The sequence below is a fragment of the Felis catus genome, chromosome D2 (genome assembly GCF_018350175.1).
Source record: "Felis catus isolate Fca126 chromosome D2, F.catus_Fca126_mat1.0, whole genome shotgun sequence".
Classification (NCBI taxonomy): Eukaryota; Metazoa; Chordata; class Mammalia; order Carnivora; family Felidae; genus Felis; species Felis catus.
In genome coordinates this window covers 84,992,804-85,013,162 of record NC_058378.1, presented here as the reverse complement: position 1 = coordinate 85,013,162, position 20,359 = coordinate 84,992,804, and the positions used below count along the sequence as shown (strand labels likewise).

The 20,359-nt window shown below is 47.0% G+C and overlaps 1 protein-coding gene across 1 annotated transcript in view; it reads left to right on the top strand.

Moving 5' to 3' along the window:
* Positions 1–19,904: 19,904 nt before the first annotated feature.
* The window catches only part of EBF3 (EBF transcription factor 3), a 127,879-nt gene continuing 127,424 nt past the window's right edge, over positions 19,905–20,359 (top strand). The window contains exon 1 of the mRNA XM_023241102.2: positions 19,905–19,998. The gene's annotated coding sequence lies outside the window, so the exon portion shown is untranslated. The remainder of the gene's footprint in view (positions 19,999–20,359) is intronic.

Here is a 20,359-nt window from a genome sequence, read left to right as displayed (position 1 = left end):
TTAGCAGAATGTTCTGGAAGTCCATCCAGGATGTTGCATGTATGGACAGTCCCTTCCATTCCACTGCTAAGCAGCGTCCGTGTGTGGATGGGCTCCAGCTGGTCTGAGCACCTGCCCGTTGAAGGACATCCGGGCTGTTTCCCATTTGGGGTTATTATGAATAAAGCTGCCATAAACATTTGTGTACAGGTTTTTGCATGAATGCAAGTTTCTGTTCTCTGAGATAATGCCCAGGGGTGCAACTGACAGGTTGTTTAGTGGCTGCGTGTTTAGTTTTTAAAGAAACCACCAAACCGTTTTCCAAAGTGGCTGCACCATTTTGTATTCCTGCCAGCCCCACCTGAGGGATCCAGCGTCCCCCTGTCTGCATCAGCATTTGGTGGCGTCACTATTTTTCATTGTAGCCATTTCGATGGGAGTGTAATGGGGTCTCATTGCGATTTTAATCTGTGCTTCTTCAATGAATAAGTATGTTTTTGTCTTTTATGTGATTAATTGCCAGCTGTAAATGCTCAGCTGACATGTTTCTTCATGTCGTCAGTTCATCCCCTAATTAGATATTTGTGTTCTTACTGTTGAGTTTGAGAATTCTTTATGTAGCCTAGTTACTAGTCCTCTGTCAGATTTTCAATTTACAAATATTTTCTCCTAGTCTGTAGCTTATCTTTACATCTTCTTCCTAGGATCTTTTGTGAAGCAAAAATTTATGTTCACACAAAAACCTGTACCCAAATGTTTGTAGCAGCTTAATTCATGAAATGGCCCCAAACAGGAAACTGCCCGATGTTTTTCGACAGGTAGGCACTTAAACAAAGTGTTCCATTTTTTTGACTTTTTGTCAAGCCAGTGACATCTGTTGCCTACCACCTGCTCAGAAGTCTGAGCATTTCTGCCCCCTGCATCCTGGTATCGGAGGTGCCAGGGAAAACACAACACAGACAAGCAATGGGTGAAACAATGCTTTCCTCGCACAGAGACGAGACTTGGCAAAAGCTGCTCCCATAGTGGGCATCGGCACGCCCATGGCCAGCAGGCTCCTCATGGCAGTTGGTGCAGGGCCGTGGCCTGCATGCACTTATCTTGTGCTGCATCAGGTGGACCCTGTCCCCTCCCTGCAGGTGACAGAGATAGCAGTGGGCTTGGCCAGGTGCTGTATGGCGCACACACCTAAGCAGAACAGAAGAGGGCACATCGCATCTGAAACAAGGAAAGATATCCACACGAGGTGACAAGTCCAGCACAGGCTTTGTGGTACCTTTCCATCTTGATAAGGAAATGTTCCAGGCCCAGTGCTCCTTCCTATGCAGCCGAGTGTGGGGATCAGAAGACTGCAAGCAGGAGACCGTCTTTCCCAACATATTTTGACTAAGCCCAGTTTACCCATGTTTCCTTTTATGGATTGTGCTTTTGTGTCAAGTCTAAGAATTCCTATGGTTTTTTTTCCTAAAAATTTTGTACTTTTACATTCCACACGAAGTCCATGATACATTTTGAATTAATTTTTGTATAAGGTATGAGTCTTGGGTGGATGTTCGTGTTTTTGCCTATGAAAAAGCATTCTCTATGCATTTAATGCTATGCCTTTTCCTCTCAGCACTGCATTAGCTGTATCCCAAAATTTTGATATGTTGTCTTTTTGTCTTAATTCAGTTCATTTTTTTTTTTATTTCACTCAAGACTTCTTTGACTTGTGGGATTATTTTGTTTAGTTTCCAAGTGTTTGAAGATCTTTCTGTTATTGGACACTAGTTGGATTCCATTGTGGTCAGACTATGCACTCTGTTTGATTTTGATTATTTTAAATTTGTTGAGAATGTTTTATGTCCTAGATTATATGGCCTATATTGGCATATGTTTCATGGATATTTGGAAAGAATGTGTATAATGCCATTGTTGCATGGAATGTTCTATAAATGTTAGTGAGACCCTAATTGGATTGAATTGTTGGCTGATGGTGTGATTGAGTTCTTCTGGGCTTTTGCTGGTTTTCTAAGCATTCCAACAATTGTTGAGAAACTCTCCAACTCTAATTGTAGGGTATTTTCTATTTTTCCTCTCGATTCTATCACTCTTGGCTTCACATATTTTTGTAGCTGTTTTTGGTGCAAACACAGTTAGCATTGCTGTGTCTTCTTTTATCACTGTATAATGTTCCTCTCCGTCTCTGGTAATTTTCTTTGCTCTGAGGTCTGCTTTATCTGGCATTAATAAAACCAACTCTGCTTTTTTAAGATTCATGTTTATATGGTATAACTTTTTCTACCCTTTCACTTTCAACCTGCCTATACCATTATTATATTCTAAATGAGTTTCTTGTAGAGAGACACCATATTATTGAGCCATGTTTTTAAATCCACTTTGATAATGTCTGTCTTTTTATTGGTGTATTTAGAGCATTTACATTTAATGTAGCTTTTAATATGTTAGGGCTTGAGTTTGTCATTTTATGTTTTGTTTTCAATTTATTCCCTCTGCTTTTTATTTCTCTTGTTTATACTTCTGTCTTCCTGTGGGTTACTGGAACAGATTTTAGAATTCCATTTTTAGTTAACTATTGTGTTTAGATGTTTATCTTTGTAACTTCTAAATTTCTTTTTTTATTGTTTCTTTCTTGTTTAGGGGCCTGCCATTAGCCATTTAGCCTTTTGGGGTAGGTGTGCAGGTGACAAATTCTCTTAGTTGTCTTTCCTCTAGGAATGTCTTTATTTTCCTTTAATTGCTGAAGGACTTTTTTACTGAATGAAGGATTCTGGGTTGACAGTTCTTTTCTTTCAGCACTTGAAGTAATTTTTGCCACTTTCTTCTGGCTTCTGTGGTTTCTTTTCTTTTTTAAAACAAAAATGTTTTAATGTTCATTTATTTTTGAGAGAGAGTGCGAGTGGGGAAGAGACAGTGAGAGAGGGAGACACAGAATCCAGAACAGGCTCCAGGTTCCATACTGTCAGCACAGAGCCCAATGTGGGGCTCAAACCCACAAACTATGAGATCATGACCTGAGCCGAAGTTGGACGCTTAACTGACTGAGCCACTCAGGCATCCCAGGTTCTGTGGTTTCTGATAAGAAATCCATTGTCATTAAAATTATTTTCCCCTATAGGTAAGGTGTCTTCTGTCTCTCTTTAAAGTATATATACTTTATGTATACTTTAGTTTTCAAGAGGTTTGACTGTGTTGAGCCTTGGTGTGGATTTCTTTGGAGTGGAGTTTATCCTGTTTGAGATTCACTAAATTTGTTGAATCTAGTTTATGTCTTTTGCCAAATTTGGGAAATTTTCAGCCATTATTTTTCTGAGTACTTTTTCAGTCACGTCCTAATTCTCTTCCTCCAGGGACTCCAAAAACATGAATGGTAGATCTTTTGTTATAATCTACATGTCCCTGAAGCTCTGTTCATTAAAAATGTTTTTTTCTCTGTTTAGATTGAGTAGTTTTATTGTTCAATCTTCAAGTTCACTGATTATTTTCATTGATTCCTCCACACTTCAGTAGAGCCCATCCATTGAGTTTTTTATATCTGTTATATTTTCATTTTTAAAATTTCCATTTTCTTCTTTATATGTTCTGTTTCGTTGCTGAAACCCTCTATTTTATTTCCTGATACTTTCTGTCTTTTCATTTGTTTCAAGCATATTTGTGATTGTTTGTTGAAACATTCTTATGATGGCTGCTTTAAAATATCTGTCAGATAATTCTAAAATGTCGATATCTCAGTGTTGGCATCTATTAATGATCTTTTCTCATTCAGTTTGAGATACTCCTGGTTCTTGGCATGATAAGTGACTTTCACTTGAAATTTGGACGTTTTTGTTACTACGTTCTAAGAATCTTACCTAAATTTCTGTTGCAGGTGGCTTTCTCTGGCATTGCTGTGGCAGGGGAAGTGGAAGGTATCACCTCATTCATATTCAGTGGGTGGATGCCTCATTACTGCTGGGTAGGTGTGGGAGTTCTGGTTTCCCATGAAACTTCCACTAATACCTCCATGGCTGGGTGGGAGTGCCTCATTACTGCTCCCCACATGGCCTCTACTGACACCATAGGAATGGGCCATAGCCTCATTACTGTTGGGTGTTAGTGAAGACTCCAAATCCGCACCAGGCCTCCTCTGACACCACCTTATTGGGGCACCTCCTTACAGCCTCTTGAGGATAGGAGAATAGGCTCTCCACTCAGTATTTGCTGGCATGGGTGGGGTAGAGCCACGGGTTTTCTGAGGTGTTTGGTTGGAATAGAGCAATTATAGTCTAAAAGTTCTCTGTCTTACTGGGATGCTCCTTTCCCTGTCCTTTGGCTAGAGAGAACAGGGATTCCGCCCCACCCCCCTCCCCCCGCCCAAATCTGTACCATTGACACTTCTGGACTGCCAGCATGATCAGCTCCAAGTCTGGGATGTATGAGGCAAAAAGAAAACCCAGGAAAATCACCACTATGTAGTTCCCTGGGTCTCAAGATCCCTAGCTGGTCTTTCTTCTCCTTGGGACTTTTCAGCCTTCTCATATATGTTTTACGTATAAGGTCCAGGGTTTTTAGTTGTACCTAGCAGGGAGAAAAGAAAAAAATCCCATCCACTCCATCTTCCCAGAAGCAGAAATCTCTTATTGTTACTACTTTTTAAGAAAAAAATTAGGTGCACAAAATACCCACCCAGTCATGGAAGAGCATGTATCTCCAAATGTCTTTCTGAAAAGACTGGACAGAAATACACCAAAAGTTAACAGTGAAGAGATATATACATATACATATATACATATGTATGTATATACATATATGTGTATACGTACATACATATATATATCCCTTTCCTGTAATTCTCACATTGTTTATTATAAGCATGTACTATTTATAATTTTAAGTAAGCAACAAAAATTTCTACTTTTAAAAACAAGCTGCTGGAAAACAAGTGATTGAGAAGATAAAATTATGGAAAATAATGAAGCAGAAAAAAAGAGGGAAGTAAAGGCAAAAGATCACGATACAAGACTTCAAGAACTCAGTGACTTATTAAAAAGGCATACCATCCAAATCATAGGAGTCCCAGAAGATGAAGAGAGAGAAAAAGGGGCAGAAGGTTTATATGAGCAAGTTATGGCAGAAAACTTTTCTAATCTGGGGAAGGACCCAGACATCAAAATCCAAGAAGCGCAGAGAACTCCCATCAGATTCAACAAAACCCAACCAGCACCAAGGCATATCATAGTCAAATTCACAAAGGAATTTTCACAAGGAAAGAATTATGAAAGCAGCAGGGAAAAACAGTCCTTAACCTACAAAGGAAGACAGATCAGGTTCGCTGTCGACCTATCCACAGAAACTTGGCAGCCCAGAAAGGAGTGGCAGGATATATTCAACATGCTGAAACAGAATAATATGCAGCCAAGAATTCTTGATCTAGCAAGACTTTCATCCAAAATAAAAGGAGAGATGAAGAGTTCCCCAAACAAAAACTAAAGGAGCTTGTGACCACTTAACCAACGCTGCAAGAAATTTTAAGGGGGACTCTTTGAGTGGAGAAAATACAAAACAAAAGAAAACAAAAAGACCAAAAGCAAGATCAGAAAGGACCAGAGAACATCAACAGAAACACCAACTCAACAGGCAATACAATGGTGTTAAATTCATATCTGTCAGTACTTACTGTAAATGTCAGTGGATGAAATGCTCCAATTAAAAGACATAGGGTATCAGAATGGATAAGAAAAGAAGACCCATCTATATGCTTCTTACAAGAGACAAGGTACCTAAAGATACCTGAACATTGGAAATAAGGGGATGGAGAACCATCTATGATGCTAATGGCATCAAAAGAAGGTTGGAGTAGCCATGCTCCATAGCCATATCAGACAGTAGCCATATCAGACAGACTTAGATTTTAAAATAAAGACTGTAACAAGAGATGAAGAAGGGGATTATATCATAATTAAGGGTTCTATCCACCAAGAAGATCTAACAAATTATACATATTTATATCCCCCAATATGGAGTCACCCAAATATATAAATCAATTAATCACAAACATAAAGAAACTCATTGATAATAATACCATAATAGTAGGGACTTCAACACCCCACTTACAAATCATTGAGGCAGAAAATCAACAAGGAAACAATGGCTCTGAAGGACACATTGGACTAGATGGACTTAACAGATATATGCAGAACATTTCACACTAAAGCAGCAGCATACACATTCTTCTCTAGTGCACATGGAACATCTCCAGAATAGATTACATGCTGGGTCACAAATCAGCCCTCAACAAGTCCAAAAGGATAGAGATCATACTGTGCATATTTTCAGACCACATTGCTATGAAACTCAAAATCAACCATAAGAAAAAATTTGGAAAGACCCTGAATACTTGTTGATTAAAGAACATCCTACTGAAGAATGAATGGGTTAGCCAAGAAATTAAAGACGAAATTTAAAAGTACATGGAAACCAATGAAAATGAAAACACGACAGCCCAAAATCTCTGGGATGCAGTAAAGGTGGTCATAAGAGTGAATATATAGCAATCCAGACCTTCCTAAAGAAGGAAGAAAGTTCTCAAATATACAACCTCACCTTACAGCTAAAAAGGCTGGAAGAAGAACAGCAAATAAAGCCCAAAACCAGCAGAAGAAAGGAAATAATAATGATTAGAGCAGAAATCAATGATATCAAAATAAAAAAAAAACAAACAGTAGAACAGATCAATGAAACCAGGAGCTGATTCTTTGTAAGAATTAACAAAATTGATAAACCCCTAGCAGAAGAAAAGGGAAAGGACCCCCCCTGCCAAAAAATAAAATCATGAATGAAAGAGATCACAACCAGCACCACAGAAATACAAACAATAATAAGAGAATATTATGAGCATTATATGCCAACGAATTGGGCAATCTGGAAGAAATGGAAAAATTCTTAGAAACATATAAACTACCAAAACTGAAACAGGAAGAAGTGGAAAATTTGAACAGATCCATAACCAGTAAAGAAATTGAATTAAGAACAAAAAAATCTCCTAATAAACAAAAGTCCAGGGCCAGATGACTTTCCAGGAGAATTCTACCAAACATTTAAAGAAGAGTTAACACCTATTCTTTTGAAGCTATTCCAAAAAATAGAAATGGAAGGAAAACTCCTAAACTCATTCTATGAGGCCAGCATTACCTAGATTCCAAAACCAAAGACCCCACTAAAAAAGAGAACTAGTTTCCCTAATGAACATGGATGCAAAAATTCTCAACAGGATACTAGCAAAACAGATCCAACAATAGATTAAAATAATTATTTACCACAGTCAAGTGGGATTTATTCCTGGGATGCAGGGCTGGTTCAATACCCACAAATCAGTGTGATACATCACATTAATAAAAGAAAGGATAAGAGCCATGTGATCCTCTCAATAGATGCTGAAAGAGCATTTGACAAAATACAGCATCCTTTCTTGATAAAAACCCGCAAGCAAGTAGGGATAGAGGGATCATACCTCAAGATCATAAAGACCATATACAAAAGAGCCACCACTAATATCATCCTCAATGGGGAAAAACTGAGAGCTTTCCCCTTAAGGTCAAGAAAATGACAAGGATGTCCACTCTTACCACTGTTATTCAACATAGTTGGAAGTCCTAGCCTCAGCAAGCAGACAACAACAACAACAACAACAAATAAAAGGCATCCAAATAGGGAGGAAGTCAAACTTTCACTCTCTACAGATGACATGATATTCTATGTGGGAAACCCAAAAGACTCCACCAAAAACTACTAGAACAGATACATGAATTCAGCAAAGTCGCAGGATATAAAATCAATGTACAGAAATCGGTTGTATTTCTATACACCAATAATGAAGCAGCAGAAAGAGAAATCAAAGAATGGATCCCATTTACAATTGCACCAAAACCCATAAAATACCTAGGAATAAACCTAACCAAAGAGGTGAAAAATCTATGCCCTGAAAACTATAGAAATCTTATGAAAGAAATTGAAGAAGAGATAAAAATATTCCATCCTCATGGATTGGAAGAACAAATATTGTCAAAATCTCAATACTACCCAAAGCAATCTACACGTTCAATGCAATCCCTATCAAAATAACACCAGAATTCTTCACAGAGCTAGAACAAACAATCCTGAAATTTGTAAGGAACCGGAAAAACTCCGAATAGCCAAAGCAATCCTGAAAAAGAACTCCAAAGCTGGAGGCATCACAATTCCAGACTTCAAGCTATATTACAAAGTAGTAATCATCAAGACAATGTGATCCTGGCCCAAGAACAGACACATAGATCAATGGGACAGAATAGAGAACCCAGAAAATGGACCCACAATGTATAGCCAACTAATCTTTGACAAAGCAGGAAAGAATATCTGATGGAAAAAAGACCATCTTTTCAAGCAAATGGTGTTGGGAAAACTGGACAGTGACATTCAGAAGAATGAACCTGGACCAGTTTCTTACACCATACACAAAAATAAACTCAAAATGGATGAAAGGCCTAAGTGTAAGACAAGAAGCCATCAAAATCCTAGAGGAGAAAATTAGCAACAACCTCTTTGACCTCAGCTGCAACAACTTTTTACTTGACATGTCTCCGGAGGCAAGGGAAACAAAAGCAAAAATGAACTATTGGGACATCATCAAGATAAAAAGCTTCTGCATAGCGAAGGAACAATCAGCAAAACTAAAAGGCAGCCAACAGAATGGGAGAAGATATCTGCAAATGACATATCAGATAAAGTGTTAGTATCCAAAATCTGTAAAGAACTTATCAAACTCAACACCCAAAAAACAAGTAAACCAGTGAAGAAATGGGCAAAAGACATGAATAGACACTTTTCCAAAGAAGACATCCAGATGGCCAAATGACACATAAAAAAATGCTCGGCATCACTCATCATCAGGGAAATACAAATCAAAACCACAATGAGATACCACCTCACACCTTTCAGAATTGCTAAAACTAACAACTCAGGCAACAACAGATGTTAGCAAGGATGTAGAGATCGAGGAACCCTCTTGTACTGCTGGTGGGAATGCCAACTGGTGCAGCCACTCTGGAAAACAGTTATGGAGGTTCCTCAAAAAATTAAAAATGGAACTACCCTACCATCCAGCAATTACACCAGTAGATATTTGTCCAAAGGATACAGGAGTGCTGATTTGGAGGGGCACATGCACCCCAATGTTTATAGTAGCACTCTTGACAATAGCCAAAGTATGGAAAGAGCCCAAATGTCCATCAACTGACAAATGGATTAAGAAGATGTGGTATATGTCTATAATGGAATATTACTCAGCAATGAAAAGAATGAAATCTTGCCATTTGCAACAGTGTGGATGGAACTAGAGTGTATTATGCTAAGCAAAATAAGTCAATCAGAGAGAGACAAATAGGTGATTTCACTCATATGTGGAATTTAAGAAACAAAACATGAAAATAGGGGAAGGGAAGCAAAAATAATATAAAAACAGAGAGGGAGACAAACCATAAAAGACTGTTAAATACAGAGAACAAACTGAAGGTTGCTGGAGTGGAGGTGGGTGGGGGGAAGGGCTGAAAGAGTGAGAGCATTAGGGAGAACACTTGTTGGGATGAGCACTGGGTGTTCTATGTACGTGATGAATCACTTCATTCTATTCCTGAAATTATTATTACACTATATGTTAACTAACTTGGACTTCAATAAAAAAACAAAAAACAACGTACAAACCATAAAGTAATAAGGGTAATAAACAAGTATAATTTCAAAAAATAAATAAATTAATGTAGTTCTACCAATGGTTCTATGAAAAAAAAAAGATTGAATGTCATTCATTTCATTTGTTGAAGACACAATCTTAGATGTTAATTATGATGTGCCTACATTTGTATTTCAATGGTTTCTTGTATATATATTTAATTTAAATGAATAATAAATGGTTTTATGGAATTTAGTTTGATTAAAAAAAGAATAATGTGCTGCTGTTCCTGGTGCTGCTACCCACAAGGGACACCAAGTTCCAGATGCCTGAGGGAGCCTTTCCTCATGCCCCATGCTCTGGGACCACTGTAATGTCACACACAGGATCACCTCCAGTGTATAGATAGCCATGATGGTTTGCAGAGCAGAATTTTCTTGCCCAGAGTAGCACCTTTTTTCTCTAGGCCATCTATGAACACTGCATGAGTAGTTCACTGCTATAAACTGATAAACTCCAAAATTTCAGCAGCTGAAAACAGTTTACTACTCACTCATGTAACATTCCAATGAAGGTTTGCTTGGTGGGGTAACTTTCTCCATGCAGTGACCTGGGGGCCCGGGCTCCTTCCAGCTTGTGGCTCTGCTGTCCCCTGAGCCTTGGAGACCTTGGATTCCAACCAGGGGAAGGTCAAAGAGACGGAAGAAGGCATACGTCATCTGAAAAGCTCAACTCAGGGGACACCCATATCACCTCTACTCCCACTCCATGGAGAAACGCAGCCACCCCAGGATGCAAGTGAAGAGTCTCTCCTGCAAAGACAACTAAAGACCCCCCATAGCGGCTGCTGCAGCCAGAACTGAATTACAGAATTGTATTGAAAGAAACCTCAAGGCTCATCAAGGGCCAAGGCCTCCGAGTTGCTGTGGTGGAATCCTATTAGAGCGCAGCCTCCTTTCCTTTGGGTCCACTCCTCACCATGCAGTTTTGGGATGGATGCTGACCTGTCAAAGACCCCGTCCTCCTGGGATCACCACACTTGGTTCGTGCTGGTCATGTGAGCCAACCCAAACCAATCTGAGATCTCCCTGGGATTTTTAAGGTAGGCAGAAGTTGCTACAATCGAAGGCCTATGAGTTGGAGGCCGTCAGCACTGTGCTAGGTGCTGGGGGGTAGGGGACAATAAACACAAGACACACAGGGCTTGTCTGGAGCTGCTTTCCATCCAGCACGAGGGACAGGGTGGGGAGGGTGAGCGCTGAGAGCTCTTTCCTCTTCACCTTTGCAACCTGTTCATCATCCATAGCATCCTGATGGAGTTGATGTGTGTGTCCTCCCCACTGTAAGACTCAGAGGCCGGGTGGCCTTTTCCCCAGGTACTGGCAACGCCCATCTGGCCTCCAGACCTCCAGAACAGGTCTGCTACAGCCTGTGTGCAACCTGGAGCCAGGGAGCCCCCAGAAAACAAGCTGACACATCCCAGTTCTGCTGAGACAGTCCACAGCTCCCACCTGGATCATGGTCAGGAGAAGGGCCCCTTATGGTCAGAGGTGTTTCTCATGTCACGGTAACCTCAGTGTGAGCGATGGCCATCAGTCATCCCTGAATGACCCCAGCATGAAGACACCGTGTGGTCCACATTTGCTGGTCCTTTCTCCCAGGGTGTCTGATTCTCCCTTGGCGAAGTCACCCTCCTCTGTGCTCAGCCCTGTGGTTTGGAAGTATTAGTGACATTCCCCAGGCCCATATTGCTTCTGAGATGTGTTTACACCCCAGGCTAAGCCAACGGACGCAAGAGCTTCCGGGGGAGGGAAAAACATTCTCTCTGTTAGGTGAAAGCTGTCAGAGGACACATGCGCTCCGGTGCCGTGGCAGCCATTTTGGTACCATAAGGGCGAGTGTGGAACTGCTGGGCCACCCAGTGGAGGCTGAGGGTGAGACCGAAACCCCAAAGGATGTGGACAGGCCCCTGGTGGGGTGTTTTGACCCAGGCTTTCCCAAAGCCAGTATTCTGTTATGCAAGCCAACAAACATTCTGTTCTCTGCCTAAGCCAGTTTGAGTTGCTTTGCTGCTGCTTACAACGAAGAGTCCTGAATGGTGCATCCTGGGTACTTGAGGCGAGTGGGGAGCAAAGTCAGGGAAGGGAAAGGTTGCAGACCGGAAAGCAAACCAAACCAATCTGTGAAAACAATCAAATATCCCCCCCACCAGGCAGCCCAGGGCACAGCCCCCCAACCAGTGGCAAACACCCTCCTGTTCCAGGCAGCAGGAGCAATGTCCACGTTGATTAGACGCTAAGTCTTTTCACCATAACATCTCACTTACTCCCTACCGCAAGCCCATGAGGTGGGTGCCATTATCACCTCAGCTTTACAGATGAGGAAACTGAGGCCCAGAGAGGGTAAGTAAGTTTCCCAAGGTCACGGGCTAGTAAAAGAAACTCTGGTTTGAAGGTCGGGTCTGCCCCAGGGTGAGGGCCTGCCCCCTTGGGGTGTGGTCGGGGTGGAGGGTGGCTCAGCCGGGAGCCCTGGCCCTTGGACTTTCTTCAGGAAGAGGCTGGTTCTCAGTGGCCAGTGACCCAGGGGCCACCTCTCCGTGGGCAAAGTGGGTGGGGCTTACACAGAGTTAGGCAAATTCAAGTTAAGCGCACAACCCTTTATACCACCCGGTCTGCCCAAGACTCTGACACCAACTGCAGGTTCAGGGAGTTCCCCCAACCAGCCTCAGGTCTGATTTGCTAGAAGACTCACTGAAATCAGGAAGGGTGTCCTGTCACACTCACAATTCTTACAGGCGAAGCATCAAGGTGGAACCTGCCAAAGGGGGGAGATGCATACCGTGGAACCTGGGAGGCAGCCAAACACGGAGCTTCGGTCTTCTTCTCCCCATGGGGCCCTGGACAGTGTTACCCCTCTGGTCACAACATGTGGCAGCAAGCACCAAGTATTGCCATTGGGGAAGCCCATCAGGCCTCAGTGTCCACCCAGAGCCCTTCTGGAGGCTTCACTACGTAGGCACACCCCATGGGTTGACTGGCCCGTGTGTTTGAACTCTAGCACCATCTCCCTTCCCCCACCCTCTAATCACACGGCTGCTTTTTCTGGCCCAGCCAGCCCCTACCTAGGCATCCCATTAGCATGTGGTCCTGGGGGGCGCAGGAATAACAGACACTCCCGTCACTTTGTCCTTTCATCAAGACAAAGTCCAGACCTCTTTTTGGAGCCCAAATTCTTTGCTCTGCAGGCTTACTCTGGTGCCCATCCTCGCAGGGCCTCCTGCCTTGGCCGGAACCCGCTTGCTGGTTCTCTCTCTCGGGGCATATCTAGGAGCCGGGAGGGGGCCTCTCCAGCCAAAGTGCAGGAATGAAGTCCAAGGTGAATCATAGGCAGCAAGGGGAGGTAGGAGGCCAAGCAGGACAGAGCCATGGGCTGCCACCTCTGGAGAGCAAACCACATTTGGGGGCTTGGCTCCTCTGAAGGCTTTCTGAAGGGTGTGGGGTGGGGGATACGGGAACCCAGGACCCAGGATAATGTGCCTGTCCTCAGGGCTCCAACACCAAAGGACTCTGGGGTCCACACAGGCTTTTCTGCGAGTTCCTGTTCCACTTCTTCCCCCTCCCATATCTACACCCTTTGTCATGGGATGTTAGCTTGGCCACATGCCTATTTTGGGTCCATGGGACACAAGCAGAGTCTCGAATGTGCTTGTCCAGTTGAGCTTGTTCCTCTGAGCTCCTGCCACCGTCACGAGAAGCACATGCCCGGGGGTGGCTGGTCCCAGCGAATGAGACGCAAACGGAACCCGTGGCCTGAAGCCACACCCGGCCGTGTGCAACCCGTGGGGCCCAGATCAGCCCAGATGCCCCAGCCCACCGGCAGGTGTGCATGTGAGGAAGCGTGGTTGCTGTTCGAGTGACTGCACTGGGGAAGGTTTGCTCGTGGCGTTGCCATGGCAAGACTGACCGATGCACAGTGTGAGTGAGGAACGTCAGCCTCCAGGCTTCAAAGGTGGGTGCGTTCATTGTCTGTTGTTGTTGTAATCTATTGCTATGAATTTAGTGGCTTAAAACAACATCCGTTGACTATCTCACAGTTCTGTAGGTCAGATGCCTGGGTGGGCTTGACAGAGTTCTTGCTGGAAGACCTGACATTGCTTTCTTTGAGTCCTGGGTGCATGGCTTGTTCTAGCTCTTTCTTCATAGTGGGCACGGGCAAAGAAGGCTAGGATACCACTTGCCTCGGCCACGCGAATCTTTGCATGGTCCCTGGACATTGGAGATCCTGGTCATTCCCCAGGGGTGAGCATCTGAACTTCTTTACCAAGTAGATTTTGCAGTGGACTCCACATTGTAAAGGAAAATGAAGCTTTGTCACAGGCTGCGAGGGCTGGAAGTGCCAGGGAGGTCATGTCTCCCCAGGCAGCCCTTTAGCCAGTGACTGCTGGCCACAGGAATCTGAAAGCCCAGCTCCCTCCCCGTGGGCCAGGAGGGCTGTGAGGGTAATGTACACGCGGAACATCTTGGGGGACCAGGCCGCAGCTCACCTTATCAGCTATCTATGCAGCAGCAATGCCGCGTAAGAAACCACCCCAAGTCACAGGTGACGCTGGGTGGGTTGGGCTTTCACACATCTGCCACCTGCCGTGGTTTGGCTGGAAGGCTCTGCCGATCTTGGTGGGCTCTCTCCCATTTTGTGGGTCAGCTGGCTGCCAGCTGGTCCAGGAGGGCCTTGGCGGGGCCACTGGCCTCCGAGCCGTGTGCTCATTCCACACCGGTCACTGTTTGGGTCTGTTCCCACAGTGAAGACAGACGCACAGAAAGTAGAAGTGGGGACGTCCACACGGCGGCTGACATCCAGAGGCCAAGGCAAAAGTTATGCTGCCCAGCTCGATATCAGAAGGCCTGAGGGGAGATTGGCTCCACCTTGTGATGGGAAGGTCTGCAGGGTCCCAAAGCCAGGCCGTCCTCTGTGGGACCCTTGCTTAGCCTCCACACCCTCCCTGACTCCCTATTCCCTTCCTGGCTCTCCTGGGCCATAGACATACCTCCACAAGCCACCTGCATGCAAAGTCCCCGTCTCAGGTGACGGTTTAATGCACTGACTGCTATATTTATATCTAAGTGTTCTTCTGAATCAAGGTGTAATTCACATGTCATAGGTTTAAGAGTTGACTTTCAAGGCTTTAGATAAATAGAAGGGGGCGCCTGGGTGGCTCAGTCGGCTGTGCACCTGGGTCCTGATTTCAGCTCAGGTCATGATTTCACCATTTGTGAGTTTGAGCACCACGTCTGGCTCTGAGCTGACTGCACAGAGCCTGTTTGGGATTCTCTCTCTCCCTCTCTCTTTCTGCCCCCCCCCCATTCTCTCTCTCTCTCTCTCTCAAAAAATAAACTTAAGAAAATTTAGATAAATAGCAGAATGAAAAATGAAAAAATAGAGGCCTGTACTTAAAAAATAAGCAGTTGGGGGGTGACCTGGGTGGCTCAGCCAGTTAAGTGTCTGACTCTTGGTTTCGGCTCAGGTCATGATCTCATGGTTCATGAGTTTGAGCCCTGCATCAGGCTCTGTGCTGACAGCGGGATTGCTTGAGATTCTCTCTCTCTCTCTCAAAATAAATAAATAAACATTAAAAAAATAAGCAGTTGGATGTACATATGTTAAGGTGAAAACAGGCCTCAATAATTACAGGATTTTCCCCCACCAACATATGCGTCTCAGTCTTTCTCTCTCATGTGTTATGTTTCGTGGGCCTAGAACGCAGTCAGGACTTCCAACCCTAGGACTTCCCCTCATGAATGATTGTAAGACGGAACCGCCATCGTACGCCCTTGAACACCAGCAGTGGGGGCAGGGAGGGCCGGCGAGGCCCCTGAGTGCCTCCCTTCACACGCTGAATAGTCTTCACAGCTGCTCGCATCTAGTCTCGGGAAAGCAGTCTGCCCTGAGAGCCTCACACCCACCTCCATGAACTGGAGGAGTGTGGGTCTCGTGCTGAAGCCAGCATCCCAGGACCAAGGGAAAAGGCCATCGCCCCCGGTCTGGCTTGTTGTTACCATGTGGGCAGATGCTCCCCGCTGCCCAGGCCAGCGGGTCTCACCTTCCACACTGACTCCCGCAAGTGCCCTTTTCCTGGCCGCCTTAGGTGGACAGTGGGTGGTTTTCTTAGTTCACTCTCATCCAGGTTACTCCATTGGGAGGCAAGAGCACAAATGTCACAAAGCAGGTCACAGCATATTTGACCAAGTCAGCTGCCATTTTAATGAAAATATATTTTTTTTCCTTGCAGGCAGGAAGAGATGCGGAGGGACCACAAAGTTCTGGGCAGAAGAGCCAATTTTGTCTTCCTTTTCTATTGACGTGTGTGTGTGTGTGTGTGTGTGTGTGTGTGTGTGTGTGTTTGAAACCTTTCCATAATGCAAGGCCTCTAAAGTTGAATCCTATCTGTATTAATTCAACGATTATTTGCTGATCTCACATGCTGTGTCCATGGCAAGAATTCATCAGCCAGGTGAAGAGAACAGGTAGGTCCCAACTTCAGGAGTTTCCCACAGGGGAAACCCATGTCCTACCAGACTGATGGGTCAGCAAATAAAACAAGCAGTTCCTGAAACCATTTGGGCTCTGAAAATACCCAGGATTAAGTTCTGACTTCTGGGTTGGGCGGCCGTTTCTGTGATGGGTCCCTCCGTGGACTCGTGCTAACTTGGCAATGATAAAGCCCCACCTTGTCTCACACTTAAAATCTTGGCTGGTTACTAGGGGCCCTAAGGCACGTTGCTTGTTATGGACAAAGCAATAAATATTGATGTTTGTGACTTTGTTTGTGGGTGCAGTGGTCAGTGACAGAGCATACACACGTGGACAATGTCAGATCAGGTGGACGCTGACACGTGTTAGATCTGTTAGAGCTACCGGAGCCTTCCGGATTCAAATGTCACAGAGCTGTGCCTTCTCACGGGCTAAGCCTCAAGCATCATGGACCTGGGCCTTGCTCACTGCCAAGCACAGCCTGACTCAGCCTAAATTAATATTTGTGGGGGAAAGGAGGGCAGTGAAGGGGGCAGTAATCAGGTAAGGGAGGCGCAGAAAAACTCAGTGATTCGTTCTAGTAAGTTAAGGGTAATTCTATAATGTTATTTGTATATGAAGACGAGGTCATGGTCTCCTGTCAACAGCCAAACTCTTCCGCATAAAAGTGATGGGTTTCCTCAAACTGTCCCATCTGATTGTGTCATTTCCTTCATGACCTATGTGACCATTGCTATTCCTCTCCTGGGCCTCTGAGATCAGGAACAATTACCTACATGGCTAAATGTTCTCCATTCATTTCTCGTTCCTATTAAAAAAAAAATCCTTCAGGACCTACAAAGAGTAAGGTGGAGGCTCCATTTTCCAGGAAGATTTGCAGGAAGGAGGCACAGGATGGCACCTTTGGAGGGCGGGGTGGGGGGGGGTAGGTAAGATTGCAGGGGAAGGGTTGGAGAAGGGTCACCGCCCCATTATTACAGGGACCCTATACATCCCTTGGCCTCCTTCTTGTCACTCCACAGGCCATCCGGCCAAACTTAGCAAAGCCCATTTCAGGGCCCCATTGTGCAAAGTGACTTTAGGACATCGAACGTCCCCATTGTTTGCCTCTGAAGCCACACGTGGCCAAACCAGGTGATGACCTGGGCTCCGGAGCCCAGCACTAGGGTTAGAGTCCCAGCTTCCTGGCAGTGTGCTGGGGACATGTCTTGTAACTTGTAACTTTCCCGAGCTCGTGCCTGTCTTGGGTGCCAAGCACATAACATTTCAATACACGTGAGCTGCTATTAAAAACATGGGTAATTTTATATCTTAAAATATTGCATATTGCTTAAATGGTTTCATGCTGGCTCACATTAAAAATGATTCCCAAGTGAAGATGACAAAGGGGAAATATTCGTTATTTAGTTCTTTTCTTACATTAAGCTATCATAATAAAGTACATTTCTGGGTTGCATTCTCTGGAGTGCTTTTTACTAAATAAATGGCCAAAAATAACTTTTCCCTTCCAGTAAGATTTCATGATTCAGCACATTCAACTTTCACTACAAAAAAGATTGAAGTAAAGAGGGCAAAACAAATCTAGGAGCAAGAAACAGGCGAGGAGAAGCCGACGTGGTTGACGGCGAGGGTCAAATTCTGACAGACTGGTGTTTCTGTTTTTGCAGATAAACCTCGGCTACAGGAAGTTGTATTTATTCAGGTGTCTACACTGCACTTGAGTCTGAGAAAGCAGGTAGAGAAGAATTAGCAGGGGATAGTACTAGGTTCGCAGCAAAGGGGTATATTAGAAAAAGAAGCAGTCACTGGGTTGGGAACATGACCTGCAACCAGCCACCTTGGTTAGAAGTCCCCTTCTTCCAACCCAAGAGCCGGCCAGCGGTCAGGGATGAGGACACGCCCGCCCGACCCCTTTTCTTGCCGTCAGCGGCGGCTCCAGATGTTAATGGCAAAGGTCCCACATCAGGTCACTTCCTGGGTGACACCAAAGGCAGGGAGTGGGGCGATCAAGGCTGCTTGGCCTCCTTCTCTCCCCGGGGAAGCGGGAGCACGTCAGCTGACGTTGCCTGGAACGCAGGGCTCAGATTGGAGGGCCAGGCGTTCTCTCTCACCGTGGCTTTACCGGGACAGTCCTGGCCCTTCTCTCTCTGTGTGTGGGAGAGCTCTTGCCTGCCCCCGTTTTATTGTACCCGCCAGGCAGTAGAGTGCTTCCCACCAGATTATTAGCATCCAGACTCCACGGAAACTGTCCCCTCACTCAGCATTACCAAAAAGGCCCGGGGGGGACCCGCGCCACCCTCTGCTTGGGAAAGTGCACGAGTCTACACCGACGGCTTCGGGCCAGCCCAGGGCCTGGGACACGCTTCGGACAGGTGTCTAAGTCGGGGCGCCTCTTCCCCGAGCTTGGCGCGCTCTCTTCGGTCAGGGGTCGCCAAAGCCTTTGGGCCCTGGAGGAAGGAGCGGGGCTCCGGCGCTTGCGGAAGGCCTCCCCGTGGGGGCCCCGCGCCCGGCCCCGGGGACGCTCCGGAGGTCCCTCCGCAAGGGCGGCGGGCGGGGGGCACGGCGGCGGGGGCGGGCCGCGGGGCCGCCTGCGGGCACCTCCTCGCGCCACCGCCCGGCCCCCGCCCGCCGCGCCGCCGCCTCCCGCGGTGGAAGGCAGCGCGGCGCGTGCGCACTGGCGCGCTCGCGGCCCGGCCCGTGGGCTCTCCCGGGAGGGTGGGAGGTGGGAACGTGGGAAGGCGCCGGGCCGCACACCCTCCCGGCCGGCCGCTGGCGCCGCCGCCACCTCGCGGCCAGGGCGCCCCGCGACGCCCGTCGAATGAGCGGCGCAGGTAGGCGCGCGGGGTCCGCTCGCGGCCCCGTCGGGGGCTCCCCGCCCCGGCCTGCGGCCCCCAGAGGCCGCCGGCCACGAAAGTTGAACTTGGCGCGCCGCGGGCCGGGCGCTGGGCGCAGGGGGGCCGGGCTGCGCCGGGCGCGCCACCCGCCGCGGGGGTGCGTTCCCCTGGGCTGCGGGGGCGCGGGCGGGGCTGCGGCGGGGGCGCGCGGCGGGGTTGGGGACGCGGGAGCCCGGGACCTCGGGCGGCGCTGCGGGCCTGGCCTCGCAGTGAACTTTTGCGCCGCGCCCTGGCAGCGTTCTGGCGGCGGGCGAGCGCTGCCTGGGCGGCCGCTCGCTAGGGCTCCGGGGGGCCGGGGGTGGGGGTGGGGGTCCGCCTGCGCCCCTCCTGGCCGGACCGCGGGGAGGTGAGCGCGGGCCGAGGGCCCTGGGCGCGGGGGAGGCGCGCACGGGCGCGGGCGGAGACTGGGGGTGCCGGGGATTTAGTGGAACGACCCGGGGTAAGTGAGACCCTTGGAGGGAGGGAGGGAAAGGTCGAAACGCCGAGGTGCCTGGAAGAGAACGCAGGAAGCAATTAAAACTCCTCCTTTCGGATTAACAACCAAAAATTGATCGATGTGTCAGGAATACCGCTGATTTATGAAAGGTGCTTACTTCTCTGGTATGGAGAATTTTATGTTCTCCAGGTGAAACCGAGTTCACCCAGCTCCAGCGTAGATTGATGTTTTAATAAAAATAAATAAAGGGGGGGAAGCTCGCCTGGTCTTTGGGGACATCAAGTCTCAAGTCGCAGAGTTAGACTAACAAATCAAATCGCATTATCTCTGCATTTCGTATCTCTGAATCGTGCCCAAACATCCGAGGCAGGAGGGCGCCTTCCTTTCGAAAGTTTTGCCGCGGCGCTTAAAAGTTCGCCTAACTAGCAGCCCGTGTTTCCTAAGCAGATCGGCACGGGGAGCGTCGCGTAATTGCGGTAAGTGGCAGGCCTGGCGGAGCCGGCGCGGGGCGAGCGCGGGCGGCGGGAGGAGGAGCGGGCTCCGGGAGGCGAGCCGGAGCCGCGGCGGCGCCCGTAGATGGCGCCCTGGCCCCACGCTAGGCTCGGGAGCCGCGCGGCGCCGGGCGCGCGCGGGCGGGGGCGCGGGCGGGGGCGCGGGGCGGGCGCGGAGCGCGGGGCGCCGCACTTGCAGTTGACTTGGACCGGGGCGGCGCGGCCCGGCGGGAAGAAAGAAATAATAATAATAAATCAAGCTTTTTGTTGGCATTTTAAATTTACGGCCTGGGCAGCATTTGGGGGCGGACGGGGGTCCGTGGGTCCCGGACGTTCGTGCGAGCGG